Source organism: Oncorhynchus nerka, linkage group LG10, assembly GCF_034236695.1.
Source record: "Oncorhynchus nerka isolate Pitt River linkage group LG10, Oner_Uvic_2.0, whole genome shotgun sequence".
Classification (NCBI taxonomy): Eukaryota; Metazoa; Chordata; class Actinopteri; order Salmoniformes; family Salmonidae; genus Oncorhynchus; species Oncorhynchus nerka.
Window position 1 is genome coordinate 80623135 of NC_088405.1, and position 16044 is coordinate 80639178.

A 16044-nucleotide genomic window follows, 5' to 3' on the forward strand; every position below is an offset into this window, starting at 1 on the left:
TGGGTTTCTGTACAGCACTTTGAGATATCAGCTGATGTACGAAGGGCTATATAAATACATTTGATTTGAGCTACAGGTAGTTCGATTTGGGTATGTAATTTTAGGCGAAAATTGAAAAAAGGGTCTGAGCATTATTAAAGAAGAAAGGGTCAAAACCATCTGACACAGATGTTTTTTGGAGGCCAAGTTTAAGGTTGCTGCACCTATCATCGCCAAACCTATCTCTGACCTTTTAACCTGTCTCTCCTCTCTGGGGAGGTTCCCATTGCTTGGAAGGCAGCCACGGTTCATCCTTTATTTAAAGGGGGAGATCAAGCTGATCCTAACTGTTATAGGCCTATTTCTATTTTGCCCTGTTTATCAAAATTGTTGGAAAAACGTGTCAATAATCAACTGACTGGCTTTCTTGATGTCTATAGTATTCTCTCTGGTATGCAATCTGGTTTCCGCTCAGGTTATGTATGTATCACTGCCAATGGTGTAAAGTACTTATGTAGTACTTTTAAAGTACTTTTACTGAAGTATTTTTGGGGGTTATCTGTACTTTACTATTTATATTTTTGACAACTTTTACTTTTACTTCCCTACATTCCAAAAGAAAATATTGTACTTTTTACTCCATACATTTTGAATGCTTAGCTGGACAGGAAAATTGTGAAATTCAAGCATTTATCAAGAGAACCGTGGTCATCCACTGGCTATGATCTGGCGGACTCACTAAACACAAATACATATTTTGTAAATAATGTCTTTGTGTTAGAGTGTGCCCCTGGCACACTTTCACTTTTACTTGAGTCACATTCCATGAATGTTACTCAAGTATAACAATTGGGTAATTTTTCCACCACTGGTCACTGAAACCTTAAAGGTCCTAAATGATGTCACCATTGCCGTTGATTCTAAGCAATGTTGTGCTAATATTTTTATTGACTTGTCCAAAGCTTTTGATATGGCAGACCATTCCATTCTTGTGGGCCAGCTAAGGAGTATTGGTGTCTCTGAGGGGTCTTTGGCCTGGTATGCCAACTACCTCTCTCAAAGAGTTCAGTGTACAGTATAAAGTCAGAACATCTGCTGTCTCAGCCACTGCCTGTCACCAAGGGTGTACCCCAAGGCTCGATCCTAGGCCCCACGCTCTTCTCAATTTACATCAACATAGCTCAGGCAGTAGGAAACTCTCTCATCCATTTATATGCGAATGAAACAGTCTTATACTCAGCTGGCCCCTCCCTGGATTTTGTGTTAAACGTTCTACAACAAAGCTTTCTTAGTATCCAACAAGCTTTCTCTGCCCTTAACCTTGTTCTGAACACCTCCAAAACAAAGGTCATGTGGTTTGGTACGAAGAATGACCCTCTCCCCACAGGTGAGATTACTACCTCTGAGGGTTTAGAGCTTGAAGTAGTCACCTCATACAAGTACTTGGGAGTATGGCTAGACGGTACACTGTCCTTCTCTCAGCACATATCAAAGCTGCAGGCTGAAGTTAAATCTAGACTTTGTGTCCTCTATCATAATCGCTCCTCTTTCACCCCAGCTGCTAAACTAACCCTGAGTCAGATGACCATTCTACCCATGCTAGATTACGGAAACGTAATTCATAGATTGGCTGGTAAGGGTGCTCTCGACCAGCTAGATGTACTTTACAATTCTGCCATCAGATTTACCACCAATGCTCCCTATAGGACACATCACTGCACTCTATACTCTGTATACCCGTCGCAAGACCCACTGGTTGATGCTTATTTATAAAACCCTCTTAGGCCTCACTCCCCCCTATCTGAGATATCTACTACAGCCCTCATGCTCCACATACAACACCCGTTCTGCCAGTCACAGTCTGTTAAAGGTCCCCAAAGTACAAGTCCCTGGGTCGCTCGTCTTTTCAGTTCACTGCAGCTAGCGGCTGGAATGTGCTGCAACAAACACTCAAACTGGACAGTTTTATCTCAATCTCTTAATTCAAAGACTCAATCATCATCAATCATCTTACTGTCAGTTGTGGCTGCTTTGCGCGATGTATTGTTGTCTCTACCTTCTATCCCTTCGTGCTGTTGTTGAAGACAATGTTTGTACCCTGTTTTGTGCTGCTACCATGTTGTGTTGATACCATGCTATGTTGTTGTCTTAGGTCTCTCTTTATGTAGTGTTGTCACTCTTGCTGTGATGTGTGTTTTGTCATATAATTGTATTTCATGTATTTATATTTTTAATACCAGCCCCCGTCCCCGCAGGCCTTTTGCCTTTTGGTAGGCCATCATTGCAAATAACAATTGTCTTAACTGACTTGCCTAGTGAAATAAAAAGGTTAAATAAAATAAAAATGTTAAAGTTTTTTTTTTAAATGTGCCAACATGAAAGAGGAGAATGGCATTGGAGTTCAACTAGCCTACAAGTAGGGTGAGTCAACATTTTTTGTTTTACTCGCTCGACATGCATGCACGCATCCACACACAGGAATCAATACCATGAATAGCCACATGATATTTAGCATCTTTTATGTTTGTTTTCAGTGTATTAAAGAGTGGTTTAAAGTACTTAAGTAATAATACCTTAGAGTACTACTTAAGTAGTTTTTTGGGGTATCCGTACTTTACTTTATTTTACTATTCATCTTTTTGACACCTTTTACTTCACTATATTCCAACATTTACTCTATAGATTTTCCCTGACACCCAAAAGTACTCGTTATGTAATGAATGCTTATCAGGACAAGAAAACTCCCCAATTCATGCACTCATCAAGAGAACATCCCTGGTCATCCCAACTCCCCCTGATCTGGTGGACTCACTAAACACAAATGCTTTGTTTGTCTGAGTGATGGAGTTGGCCCTGACTATCTGTAAATAAATAAAAAACAAGAATAGTGCCATCTGGTTCTTAATATAAGGAATTTGAAATTATTTATACTTTTACTTTTGATACTTAAGTATGTTTTAGCAATTACATTACTTTTGATACTTTAAAAGTACTGTATATTTAAAACGAAATACTTTTACTTTTACTCAAGTAGTATTTTACTGGGTGACTTTCACTTTAACTTGAGTAATATTCTATTAAGGTATCTTTACTCATTCTCAAGTATGACAATTGGGTACATTTTCCACCACTGGTATTAAACTAAACATATATAGCCTTGTTGATTACAAGAAATCTGGCTATGCCTTCAGACGAACCATCAAACAGGCAAGCGTAAATACAGGATTAAGATTGGCTCTGACACTCGTCCAATGTGGCAGGGCTTGCAAACTATTACGGACTACAAAGGGAAGCCCAACCGCAAGCTGCCCAGGGACACAAGCCTATCAGAAAAGCTAAGCAACTTCTATGCGCGTTTTGAAGCAAGCATTACTGAAGCATGCATGAGACAACTGTGTGATCACATTCGCCGTAGCCGATGTGAGTAAGACCTTTGAACAGGTCAAAATTCACAAGGCCGCGGGGCCAGACGGATTACCAGGAAGTGTACTACAAGCATGCGCTGATCAACTGGAAAGTGTCACTGACATTTTCAACCTGTCCCTGGCCGTATACATTTTAATCTCAGTCTACGGACTGAATATACTCTCCTGCAACCCGCCCCACCCAATGTGGTACAGATCTGCTATTTTTTATACTTTAGAACCGGAACCCCCATCAGAAGCTAGCCAGCTAACTACATAAGACGACAGCTACATCTTCAGAAAACGTCTCCCATTTCTCAAGGGTGTTTCTTTGGCAGCCACTGTCCCAGTCTGCCTAACTGACTCGTCTTGCCTCAATCAACCTTGTCTGTCTGCTTATTGTAGCTCATTTCCCAAAATGGCAAAATGAGATAAAGTCTAGGGAGAGCTGGTGGTGCTTTGCAACAAGATCGACATGGCGCTGGTGGCAACAATAATCCATTGGATTTGAAAAAGATTGGAGCAATTGAATATTGGATTGTGCATTTGGAATGGCTTGCCTGTCTATCCAATTTGTAAGTCGCTCTGGATAAGAGCGTCTGCTAAATGACTTAAATGTATTGTTTTTGTTGCCGTTTTTCACGCCTGCTCTGCTTCGCTGGCATCTCATTATTGGGACTGGCTGCAAGAGGGATGGATATTCATAACTCTGGAGGTTGAGCCAGCCATCAGCAAGAGTGCAGGTGTAGAGCTGATATGAGTCTGAGCTGAATCAGTGTGTCGGGCTCATTCATCTCCACTGTTTCTCCATTACAGACTGATGAAAACCTGGGGGGCCCGACAGGGACAAGAGCAGTAAGGAACAAATGAGGAATCGATAGAACGTTTTCCCAGCATTACAACCGAAAAAGTGTTTTAAAAAATGTAAAAGCTCCACACCAACGAACATCCCTGCAGGGCCATCTTATTCGGATCAGTTGTGAAACACAGTGATTCATTCCATTTGCGTGGTTAGCTTGTCTTGATTCCATTCCAACCATTACCACTATAATTGTAATAGCATCTAGAATTGTTATTAGGGCTCAATATGAATATCTGAATAATCAATGACAGTATGGTACTTTTTACGACTGGTGTTAATACTGTTAACAGGGGCAAAGGACAATCGAGGTGTGTAATCTTAACATTGTCAAGGTTTAAAGTCCTACTCCAGTCTCCTTTTGAGCTAATTTATCACCTGATTTACTCAACAAAATCTCAATAGGTGGTCCAGGTATCCTTATGACATGGCACAAGTGGCTGGGGGTGGGGGGGCCTTTCCTCTGTTGTTCTCTGTTGCTCCTCTATTGTTCCTAAAGCTAGGGGGAGGCGGTGAGATCACAAATCCCCATCAGACCTCCTTGAATGCCCTACTCGTTGAAGTTTGTAGTTGTCTATAAAACACTATTTTGCTCAGAATATATTTCTTTACCTTTAGTGTGTCTATTTATCGTATTTATACTTGCCAAATCTTAGGACGTCTTTAAACCAAATTAAAACAAATACAATTGTATTTGTCACATGAGCCGAATACAACAGGTGCAGACTATTGTGAAATGCTTACTCACGAGCCCTTTCCTAACAATGGAGAGCAAAAAAGTACGAAAAAAGTCATACATTTTTCTTGCAAAAAAAAAAATCCCTTTCTTAGGTTAGTTAGGATCACCACTTTATTTTAAGAATGTGAAATGTCAGATTTACTTCAGCTTTATTTATTTCATCACATTCCCAGTGGGTCAGAAGTTTACATACAATCAATTAGTATTTGGAAGCATTGCCTTTAAATTGTTTAACTTCGGTCAAACGTTTTGGGTATCCTTCCACAAGCTTCCCACAATAAGTTGGGTGAATTTTGGCCCATTCCTCCTGACAGTCAGGTTTGTAGGCCTTCTGGCTTGCACACACTTTCTTAGTTCTGCCCACAGATTTTCTATAGGATTGAGGTCAGGGCTTTGTGATGGCCACTCCAATATCTTGACTTTGTTGTCCTTAAGCCATTTTGCCACAACTTTGGAAGTATGCTTGGGGTTATTTACCATTTGGAAGACCCTTTTGCAACCAAGCCTCAACTTCCTGACTGATGTCTTGAGATGTTGCTTCAATATATCCACATCATTTTCTTCCTCATGATGCCATCTGTGAAGTGCACCAATCCCTCCTGCAGCAAAGCACCCCCACAACATGATTCTGCCACCCCCGTGCTTCATGGTTAGTATGGTGTTCTCCGGCTTGCAAGCCTCCCCCTTTTTCCTCCAAACATAATGATGGTCATTATGGCCAAACAATTCTATTTGTGTTTCATCAGACCAGAGGACATTTCTCCAAAAAGTACAATCTTTGTCCCCATGTGCAGTTTTTTATGGCGGTTTTGGAGCAGTGGCTTTTTCCTTGTGCAGTTTTTTATGGCGGTTTTGGAGCAGTGGCTTTTTCCTTGCTGAGATGCATTTCAGGTTATGTTGATATAGGACTCATTTTACTGTAGATATAGATACTTTTTTGAAAATGTTCGATGCCAATATAACGCAGAGACAAAATCGAGTGGCTTGCCTCCAAGAAGTTGGCCGCAACTGGGTAAATAAAGTTTTACACCTATTGGTGCTACGATGCTCTGAGATACGTACTTTTAATTCACGCTTTGTTTTACCCACATAATTTTTACCACAAGGACAAGTTATAAGATAAAGAACTGCTTTCGTGGAGCACATAATAACACCTTTGATTGGGATCGATTTCCCTGTTTGTGGGTGTTTGAAGTATCTACATTTATAAGTGCCATTGCATTGAGCACAGCCATTACATTTGTAATTTCCATCCAGTAGGTGCACAAATAGACATTGTTCAGGAATATCTTGGGGTGGTAAATCAGAGTGTACCAATTGGTCTCTGAGATTTCTGCCCCGTGAGAATACGACCAAAGGAAGGTTCGAAAACACATTACCGAGACTATCATCGGATTTTAGGATGTGCCAATGTTTATGAACAATTCCCTTAATTTGTTCAGAACGCTTTGAATAGCGGGTAGTTAGAACACAAGAATGCTTATTTTTGCGAGACTGACCTCGAAAAACGTCATGTCTCGTTTTGTTTTGAATTTTCTCAATGGCAATATTAATCTGATCAATTTTGTAGCCCCTGTCCTTGAACTTTCTTTGCATCTCAGCCACATTTCTGTCGAAATCTGATTGTTTTTTGCAAATTCTTTTGATTCGACAGAATTGGCTTTAGGGCAAACTATGTTTCAAGGGAAGTGGGTGACAACTATCCGCCCTCAACAAACTGTTACGATCAGTAGGCTTCCTGTAAAGATCCGTGTATAGAACATTATCTTCACACAAGATCAGAAGATCAAGAAAACTGATTTGACGTGTATGAGATTGCATAGTAATCTCAAATGATCAGAACAGGAGTTAAGAAAAGCATGGAACGCCTGGAGCTGTTTTGCATCACCCCTCCATAGAACAAAAATATCATCAATATACCGTTTCCAAATAATGATGTTAGGCAAGAAAACATTTTTTAGAGGATTGAAAATAGACTGTTTCTCCATGTAACCCACATACAAATTAGCATAGTTAGGAGCCATGGGGGATCCCGTAGCAGAAGCCTTCGTCTGAATAAAGAAATAATTTAGAAACATGAAATAGTTATGTGTGAGTACTATTATTTCAGCCAATGTTATAATGCATGCACTGGAAGGTAGTTCATTAGGGTCACGTTGCAGAAGAAAATGTTCCATAACTTCAATTACCGCCCTCGTGTGGAATATTTGTGTATAACGACTCAACATCAAAAGTAACAAACAAGGTATTCTCAGGGAGAGAGGATCAAGAGATTCAATGATAGAGATCATACTGCTGGTTTCCTTTTCAAAGGAGCGGAGCTGTTCTGCGAGTGGTCTAATAAAAAGTCAACAAAAGTAGATAGAGGGGCCGTTACTGCATCAATGCCCGCTACAAAAGGGCGCCCTGGAGGTTTTGTAACATTCGTGTGATTATTGTGACTTTGCCATTGTAATTGTTTGTAAGCTTTTGTAGTCAAATGAATTTATGATCGTATGCTATCCATTTGTTGTTTGTATTCTGTTCTTTGTATGCCATTTTAATATTTGATGATTAACCAATGATATTAGGCCACTCTTGGCCATGATTACAGACACCGGTGTCTTTTGAAACTACATTAACGAGTCATCCCGCAGTGTTTGTGATTATACCCTGATGAAGACAGCTTGGCTGTCGAAACGTTGGTAATTACATTTTTGCATCTGTGCTCCTAGAGTGTGCGGCTCTCTTTAATTTTCAAGCTTTCTACTCCGCTAGCCAGCACCTCGCCTAAATAGGTGTGCGTTTCTTTTTCTTCTAGATAGATACTTTTTTCCCTGTTTCCTCCAGCATCTTCACAAGGTCCTTTGCTGTTGTTCTGGGATTGATTTGCACTTTTCGCACGAAAGTACGTTCATCTCTAGGAGACAGAACGCGTCTCCTTCCTGAGGGGTATGGCGGCTGCGTAGTCCTATGGTGTTTATACTTGTGAACTATTGTTTGTACAGATGAACGTGGTACCTTCAGGCATTTGGAAATTGCTCCCAATGATGAACCAGACTTGTGGACGTCGGACTTGGCTGATTTCTTTTGATTTTCCCATGATGTCAAGCAAAGAGGCACTGAGTTTGAAGGTAGGCCTTGAAATACATCCACAGGTACACTTCCAATTGACTCAAATTATGTCAATTAGCCTATTTGAAACTTCTAAAGCCATGACATAATTTTTTGGAATTTTCCAAGCTGTTTAAAGGCACAGTCAATTTAGTGCATGTTAACTGGAATTGTGATACAGTGAACTAATCTGTCTGTAAACAATATTTGGACAAATTACTTGTGTCATGCACAAAGTAGATGTCCTAACCGACTTGCCAAAACTGCAGATTGTTAACAAGAAATTTGTGGAGTGGTTGTAAAATGAGTTTTAATGACCCCAACCTTAGTGTATGTAAACTTCCGCCTTCAACTGTATGTGCATGTACAGTTCCTTCAGAAAGTATTTATACCCCTTGACTTATTCCACATATGTTTCTCACCCTTCTGCAAACAATACCCCCTAATGACAATGTGAAAACATGCTTTTAGAAATGTTTGCTAATTTCTGAAAAATGAAATACATAAACACAGTAAGCTCCAAAAGTATGATACAATGACTATGGGGTTGAAGTGCAGACTGTCAGCTTTAATTTGAGTGAATTGACATCCATATTGGGTGAACTGTTTAGAATTATAACACATTTTGTACATACTCCCCCATTGGACAAATTTACTTAGTGTGTGTATTAAAGTAGTAAAAAGTTAAGAATTTGGTCCCATATTTATAGCACGCAATGACTACATAAAGCTTGCGACTACAGATTTGTTGGATGAATCTGCTGTTTGTTTTGGTTATGTTTCAGATTTTGTGCACAATACACCCTTAGGAAAAAAAGTGCTATCGAGAACCGTAAAATGGTTCTTTGTCTGTCCCAATAGAAGAATCCTTTGAAGAACCCCTTTTGGCTCCAAGTAGAACACTTTCTATGAATAGAATATGTTTCTAAACTCTTTTACATTAATAGAGATGATACCATGATTACGGATAATCCTGAATGAATCATGAATAATGATGAGTAAGAAAGTTAGGAGGCACTAATATCATAGCCCCCCAAAATGCTAACCTCCCCTGTTATTTTCATGGTAGGGTTTTATATTTGTGCATCTAACTTTCTCACTCATCATTATTTGCAATTAATTCAGGATTCTCCGTAATCATGGTATCAAATCAAATCAAGTTTATTTATATAGCCCTTCGTACATCAGCTGATATCTCAAAGTGCTGTACAGAAACCCAGCCTAAAACCCCAAACAGCAAACAATGCAGGTGTAAAAGCACGGTGGCTAGGAAAAACTCCCTAGAAAGGCCAAAACCTAGGAAGAAACCTAGAGAGGAACCAGGCTATGTGGGGTGGCCAGTCCTCTTCTGGCTGTGCCGGGTAGAGATTATAACAGAACATGACCAAGATGTTCAAATGTTCATAAATGACCAGCATGGTCGAATAATAATAAGGCAGAACAGTTGAAACTGGAGCAGCAGCACAGTCAGGTGGACTGGGGACAGCAAGGAGTCATCATGTCAGGTAGTCCTGGGGCACGGTCCTAGGGCTCAGGTCCTCAGAGAGATGAAATGTTCAAAGAAAGAGAGAATTAGAGAGAGCATATGGACTGGGGTGGCCAGTCCTCTTCTGGCTGTGCCGGGTGGAGATTATAACAGAACGTGGCCAAGATGTTCAAATGTTCATAAATGACCAGCATGGTCGAATAATAATAAGGCAGAACAGTTGAAACTGGAGCAGCAGCATGGCCAGGTGGACTGGGGACAGCAAGGAGTCATCATGTCAGGTAGTCCTGGGGCATGGTCCTAGGGCTCAGGTCCTCCGAGAGAGAGAAGGAGAGAATTAGAGAACGCACACTTAGATTCACACAGGACACCGAATAGGACAGGAGAAGTACTCCAGATATAACAAACTGACCCTAGCCCCCCGACACATAAACTAATGCAGCATAAATACTGGAGGCTGAGACAGGAGGGGTCAGGAGACACTGTGGCCCCATCCGAGGACACCCCCGGACAGGGCCAAACAGGAAGGATATAACCCCACCCACTTTGCCAAAGCACAGCCCCCACACCACTAGAGGGATATCTTCAACCACCAACTTACCATCCTGAGACAAGGCCGAGTATAGCCCACAAAGATCTCCGCCACGGCACAACCCAAGGGGGGCGCCAACCCAGACAGGCCGACCACAACAGTGAATCAACCCACCCAGGTGACGCACCCCCCCAGGGACGGCATGAGAGCCCCAGTAAGCCAGTGACTCAGCCCCGTAACAGGGTAGAGGCAGAGAATCCCAGTGGAAAGAGGGGAATCGGCCAGGCAGAGACAGCAAGGGCGGTTCGTTGCTCCAGAGCCTTTCCGTTCACCTTCCCACTCCTGGGCCAGACTACACTCAATCATATGACCCACTGAAGAGATGAGTCTTCAGTAAAGACTTAAAGGTTGAGACCGAGTTTGCGTCTCTGACATGGGTAGGCAGACCGTTCCATAAAAATGGAGCTCTATAGGAGAAAGCCCTGCCTCCAGCTGTTTGCTTAGAAATTCTAGGGACAATTAGGAGGCCTGCGTCTTGTGACCGTAGCGTACGTGTAGGTATGTACGGCAGGACCAAATCAGAGAGATAGGTAGGAGCAAGCCCATGTAATGCTTTGTAGGTTAGCAGTAAAACCTTGAAATCAGCCCTTGCTTTGACAGGAAGCCAGTGTAGAGAGGCTAGCACTGGAGTAATATGATCAAATTTTTGGGTTCTAGTCAGGATTCTAGCAGCCGTATTCAGCACTAACTGAAGTTTATTTAGTGCTTTATCCGGGTAGCCGGAAAATAGAGCATTGCAGTAGTCTAACCTAGAAGTGACAAAAGCATGGATGAATTTTTCTGCATCATTTTTGGACAGAAAGTTTCTGATTTTTGCAATGTTACGGTAGATGGAAAAAAGCTGTCCTCGAAATGGTCTTGATATGTTCTTCAAAAGAGAGATCAGGGTCCAGAGTAACGCCGAGGTCCTTCACAGTTTTATTTGAGACGACTGTACAACCATTAAGATTAATTGTCAGATTCAACAGAATATCTCTTTGTTTCTTGGGACCTAGAACAAGCATCTCTGTTTTGTCCGAGTTTAATAGTAGAAAGTTTGCAGCCCTCCACTTCCTTATGTCTGAAACACATGCTTCTAGCGAGGGCAATTTTGGGGCTTCACCATGTTTCATTGAAATGTACAGCTGTGTGTCATCCGCATAGCAGTGAAAGTTTACATTATGTTTTCGAATATCATCTACAGTTGTGGCCAAACGTTTTGAGATTGACACATTAATTTCCACAAAGTTTGCTGCTTCAGTGTCTTTAGATATTTTTGTCAGATGTTACTATGGAATGATGAAGTATAATTACAAGCAGTGTCAAAGGCTTTTATTGACAATTACATGAAGTTGATGCAAAGAGTCAATATTTGCAGTGTTGACGCTTCTTTTTCAAGACCTCTGCAATCCGTCCTGGCATGCTGTCAATTAACTTCTGGGCCACATCCTGACTGATGACAGCCCATTCTTGCATAATCAATGCTTGGAGTTTGTCAGATTTTGTGGGTTTTTGTTTGTCCACCCGCCTCTTGAGGATTGACCACAAGTTCTCAATGGGATTAAGGTCTGGGGAGTTTCCTGGCCATGGACTCAAAATATCAATGTTTTGTTCCTTGAGCCACTTAGTTATCACTTTTGCCTTATGGCAAGGTGCCCCATCATGCTGGAAAAGGTATTGTTTTTCACCAAACTGTTCCTGGATTGTTGGGAGAAGTTGCTCTCTGAGGATGTGTTGGTACCATTCTTTATTCATGGCTGTGTTCTTAGGCAAAAATGTGAGTGAGCCCACTCCCTTGGCTGAGAAGCAACCCCACACATGAATGGTCTCAGGATGCTTTACTGTTGGCATGACACAGGACTGATGGTAGTGCTCACCTTGTCTTCTCTGGACAAGCTTTTTTACGGATGCCCCAAACAATCGGAAAGTGGATTCATCAGAGAAAATGGACTTACCCCAGTCATCAGCAGTCCAATCCCTGTACCTGCTGCAGAATATCAGTCTGTCCCTGATGTTTTTCCTGGAGAGAAGTGGCTTCTTTGCTGCCCTTCTTGACACCAGGCCATCCTCCAAAAGTCTTTGCCCCACTGTGCGTGCAGATGCACTCACACCTGCCTGCTGCCATTCCTGAGCAAGCTCTGTACTGGTGGTGCCCCGATCCCGCAGCTGAATCAACTTTAGGAAACGGTCCAGGCGCTTGCTGGACTTTCTTGGGCGCCCTGAAGCCTTCTTCACAACAATTGAACCGCTCTCGAAGTTCTTTATTTACATTTACATTTAAGTCATTTAGCAGACGCTCTTACATTTAACATTATCCTTATCCAGAGCGACTTACAAATTTTATGATCCGATAAATGGTTGATTTAGGTGCAATCTTACTGGAAGCAATATCCTTGCCTGTGAAGCCCTTTTTGTGCAAAGCAATGATGACGGCACATGTTTCCTTGCAGTTAACCATGATTGACAGAGGAAGAACAATGATTCCAAGCACCACCCTCCTTTTGAAGCTTCTAGTCTGTTATTCGAACTCAATCAGCATGACAGAGTGATCTCCAGCCTTGTCAACACTCAGCTGTTCCTTTTGTGGCAGGGCTGAAATGCAGTGGAAATGTTTTTTTGGTATTCAGTTCATTTGAATGGCAAAAAGGGACTTGGCAATGAATTGAAATTTATCTGATCACTCTTCATAACATTCTGGAGTTTATGCAAATTGCCATCATACATACTGAGGCAGAAGACTTTGAAAATTAATATTTGTCATTCTCAACTTTTAGCCACGACTGTACATTTTGTAGCACTATTTAGAAGCATAATATGTTGATGCCTGCAACTGTGCTGTCAGATTGTCAGATTGCCTTGGCTTGATTTATTCCAAATTTTGTTGTTACAGCCTGAATTCAAAATGGATTTTAAAAAATGCTCTCACCATCTAAACACAATACCCCATATTGACGAAATGAAAACATGTTTTTAGACATTTTTGAAAATGTATTGGAAATTAAATAGAGATATCTAATTTACATACAGTGGGGCAAAAAAGTATTTAGTCAGCCACCAATTGTGCAAGTTCTCCCACTTAAAAAGATGAGAGAGGCCTGTAATTTTCATCATAGGTACACTTCAACTATGACAGACAAAATGAGAAAATCCAGAAAATCACATTGTAGGATTTTTAATACATTTATTTGCAAATTATGGTGGAAAACAAGTATTTGGTCAATAACAAAAGTTTATCTCGATACTTTGTTATATACCCTTTGTTGGCAATGACAGAGGTCAAACATTTTCTGTAAGTCTTCACAAGGTTTTCACACACTGTTGCTGGTATTTTGGCCCATTACTCCATGCAGATTTCCTCTAGAGCAGTGATGTTTTGGGGCTGTTGCTGGGCAACACGGACTTTCAACTCCCTCCAAAGATTTTCTATGGGGTTGAGATCTGGAGACTGGCTTGACCACTCCAGGACCTTGAAATGCTTCTCACAAAGCCACTCCTTCGTTGCCCGGGCGGTGTGTTTGGGATCATTGTCATGCTGACAGACCCAGCCACGTTTCATCTTCAATGCCCTTGCTGATGGGAGGAAGTTTTCACTCAAAATATCACGATACATGGCCCCATTCATTCTTTCCTTTACACGGATCAGTTGTTCTGATCCCTTTGCAGAAAAACATCCCCAAAGCATGTTTCCACCCCCATGCTTCACAGTAGGTATGGTGTTCTTTGGATGCAACTCAGCATTCTTTGTCCTCCAAACACGACGAGTTGAGTTTTTATCAAAAAGTTCTATTTTGGTTTCATCTGACCATATGACATTCTCCCAATCTTCTTCTGGATCATCCAAAATGCCCTCTAGCAAACTTCAGACGGGCCTGGACATGTACTGGCTTAAGCAGGGGGACACGTCTGGCACTGCAGGATTTGAGTCCCTGACGGCGTAGTGTGTTACTGATGGTAGGCTTTCTTACTTTGGTCCCAGCTCTCTGCAGGTCATTCACTAGGTCCCCCTGTGTGGTTCTGGGATTTTAGCTCACCGTTCTTGTGATCATTTTGACCCCACGGGGTGAGATCTTGCGTGGAGCCCCAGATCGAGGGAGATTATTAGTGGTCTTGTATGTCTTCCATTTCCTAATCATTTCTCCCACAGTTGATTTCTTCAAACCAAGCTGCTTACCTATTGCAGATTCAGTCTTCCCAGCCTGGTGCAGGTCTACAATTTTGTTTCTGGTGTCCTTTGACAGCTCTTTGGTCTTGGCCATAGTGGAGTTTGGAGTGTGACTGTTTGAGGTTGTGGACAGGTGTCTTTTATATTGATAACAAGTCCAAACAGGTGTTATTAATAAAGGTAACGAGTGGAGGACAGAGGAGCCTCTTAAAGAAGAAGTTACAGGTCTGTGAGAGCCAGAAATCTTGCTTTGTAGGTGACCAAATACTTATTTTCCACCATAATTTGCAAATAAATTCATTAAAAATCCTACAATGTAATTTTCTGGATTTTTTTTCTCTCATTTTGTCTGTCATAGTTGAAGTGTACCTATGATGAACATTACAGGCCTCTCATCTTAAGTGGGAGAACTTGCACAATTGGTGGCTGACTAAATACTTTTTTGCCCCACTAAGTATCCACACCCCTGAGTCAGTACATGTTAGAATCACCTTTGGAAGCAATTTACAGTTGTGAGTCTCTAAGGATCTTCGTACAGCTGGATTGTACAATCTTTACAGAATAATCTGCAAATTTTTTTGTTGATCATTGCCAGAAAGCCATTTTCAAGCCGCTTTAAGTCAAAACTGCACCACTCAAGAACATTCAATGTCATATTTTTTTTAAACCCCTTTTCTCCCCAATTTCATGGTATCCAATTGGTAGTTAGTCTTGTCTCATTGCTGCAACTCCCGTACGGACATGGGAGAGGCGAGGGTCGAGAGCCGTGCGTCCTCCGAAACACAAACCAACCAAGCCGCACTGCTTCTTGACACAATGCCCGCTTAACCCAGAAGCCAGCCACATCAACGTGTCGGAGGAGACACCATGCAACTGTCAGTGTGCACTGCGCCCAGCCCACCTTGTCCCATCGCTAATGAGCGATGGGACAAGGACATCCCTGCCAGCCAAACCCTTCCCTAACCCGGAGGATTCTGGGCCAATTGTGTGCCGCCCCATGGGTCTCCCGGCCGTGGCCGACTGCGACAGCCTGCACTCGAACCCAGAATCTCTAGTGGGACAGCTAGCACTGCGATGCAGTGCCTTAGACCACTGCACCACTCGGGAGGCCCATTCAATGTCATCTTGATTTTATATTTAGCTTTGTGTTTAAAGGTTATTGTCCTGCTGAAAGTTGAATTTGTCTCCCATTGTCTGGTGGAAAGCAGACTGAACCAGGTTTTCCTGTGCTTAGCTCTATTCCGTTTCTTTTGATCCTAAAAACTCCCTAGTCCTTGCCATTGATAAACATACCCATAACATGATGCAGCCACCACCATGCTTGAAAATATTAAGAGTGTACTCAGAGATGGGGCGGCAGGTAGCCTCGTGGTTAGAGCATTGGACTAGTAACTGGAAGGTTGCAAGATCGACTCCTCAAGCTGACAATGTAAAAATCGGTCTTTCTTCCCCTGAACAAGTCAGTTAACCCACTGTTCCTAGGCCATCATTGAAAATAAGAATGTGTTCTTAACTGACTTGCCTAGTTAAATAAAATAATGTGTTGGACTTGCCCCGGACATGAAGTTCATGTCTTTGCCACTTTTTTGCAGTTTTACTTTAGTGCCTTATTGCAAACAGGATGCATGCCTTGGAATATGTTTATTCTGTACAGGCTTCCTTCTTTTCACCCTGTCATTTAGGTTAGTACTGTGGAGTGTCTACAAGGTTGTTGATCCATCCTCCGTTTTCTCCTATCACAGCCATTAAAC

At 41.8% G+C, this 16044-nt stretch overlaps 1 long non-coding RNA gene across 1 annotated transcript in view; it reads left to right on the forward strand.

Moving 5' to 3' along the window:
* Positions 1-7631: 7631 nt before the first annotated feature.
* Positions 7632-16044, forward strand: part of LOC115136096 (uncharacterized) — a 30566-nt gene continuing 22153 nt past the window's right edge. Inside the window, exons 1-2 of the long non-coding RNA XR_010464931.1 lie at positions 7632-7665; positions 7969-8094. This is a non-coding gene — a long non-coding RNA (uncharacterized LOC115136096). The remainder of the gene's footprint in view (positions 7666-7968; positions 8095-16044) is intronic.